Here is a 1,909-nt window from a genome sequence, read left to right as displayed (position 1 = left end):
TAGTAACACAAACATGCTCAAACCACAGGTTAGAACAATAATGTGCAGAACCAGATCCTCATGATTATTATACAACCACAACCAAGCCATATTGAGTATTGAAACAAAAATTTTTACTAAATAGAAATAACTATTTTTGCTCAAAAAGATTTTTTCACCTTTCTAGCCTTTTTTTTCTTCTTCTCCCCTCCCCTCTCCACCAAAGTAGTGGTAGTATTTATAGGAGAGAATGGGGTATTTTTTTTTCCTTTTTTCACCAATGTGGGAGTAAAGTATTTATAGGAAAGGATAAAGATTTATTTCTTGTCATCTACCAATGTGGGAGAAAAAACATTTAGGGGGGTTTTTGGAATGTAAAAATTAAAGATAAGGTGAGGTGGAAGATAATGTACGGGGAAATAGTACAATGTAGTACAATCTTTGAATTTCAAAACTGGAAAAGGACAAAGTTGGGGGGAATAGTGCAATTTGAATTTATTATTTTGGTGGGAATTGGGTAAAAGTTATGAGTGTTCTTGAGAATTTTGGGGTTATTTAAAATATAAACCCAATTGGATTTAAAATTTAGCCATATTTATTTATTTTGACCAAATTAAAAAATTAATTGACGAATTGCATTGCAATTATGACCAATTTTCAATTATGGTCAAATCTAATAGATTGGCTAAATTTAATTAATACTTTTTTTTATCTCGAGCTTCTTGATTTAATAAAATGAATGCATATTTATGCAAACAAATTATTTTTGAGAATAAATTATATTTAAATTAAGATTTTAATCATTTGAATTTATTTTCAAGATAAGTATTACTTAAATCCGATATTTTGTAAAATAAATATTTAAGTAACAAATTATATAATCTCGTATAACTGAACACGATAGTATATAATCGCTACTTAAAATGACAAAATCACGTACGAAAAATATTTTAAGTTTTTTTTTATTTGAATGAAATAATTATTTTGGTTTATTAAAAACTGAAGAAACTCAAGATTAAATTTAGTCGTGGAGGGCAAAAATTAGGTGTCAATAGCTGCCCCCTCCCTTTGGGTAGGGTGGATGTAATTAACTCTAGGCAAAGGGAGGTTGACGTTCCTAATTTTTGTCCGATCATAGATTCGAATCTGAAAGAGGTTGGTTTTCGCACGAGTTTCATAGAGTCATGGCCGGACCTCGGTATTAGGTTTCCTAGATATCTTAGGTTACATGAGAATTTAGGCCACTTGTAGTTCATAGAGCTTTATTTAAAGCACGATTTTTAAAAAATTCTCAAGTTATCTCAATTTTAGAGTGTTTGATAAAATCGAGAAACTGGGGAACAAAGGGATTAGGGGGAGGTTGGAATGCAGTCAAGTTTTCTACATAGATCCCAGCCTACATATGCCTAAGATTTCAGGGAATCAGACTGCTTGTAGTTCGACTCAATCGGTAGAAAAGATAGTTTTTTATTTCAGACCATCTTTGGCTCAGAATGAGTGACAAGTTGATCGAGTTGTAGAAAAGAGGCTTGTAACCTCTTAAACATGAATGTGGGATCCTTCACATCCATAGTCAAGAACTTACCTGGACAAAATTTCCAAAACTCTAAGTGTGTTGCCACCTAATTTGAAAAAAAAGAGAAGGTTACCCTCGGCATGAGTTTAAAAATATCCCGAAGGTGAAGCTGAAACCAGAATATCCTAAAATACCCACATGCTTTCTAACAGGAGTGTGGTTGGATGGTAGTGGTGATCATCCTTTAGCTCGCGTCCAAAGAGTTTGACATTCCTCTTTAGACTATGTCCCGTTTTGCTGCTAAGAAAGAGTTCCACGTTGTACTGCGTCCTACCTGAAGTCATCCGCACCTGTGGTTTTTATTTGAGATTTTTATCCTCTCGGATGCTCTCGACAATGCTTCAAGAAAAAAGT

Source organism: Capsicum annuum, chromosome 3 (assembly GCF_002878395.1).
Source record: "Capsicum annuum cultivar UCD-10X-F1 chromosome 3, UCD10Xv1.1, whole genome shotgun sequence".
Taxonomy (NCBI): Eukaryota; Viridiplantae; Streptophyta; class Magnoliopsida; order Solanales; family Solanaceae; genus Capsicum; species Capsicum annuum.
The sequence above is the reverse complement of the archived record's forward strand: the minus strand, read 5'-3'. Positions refer to the sequence as shown.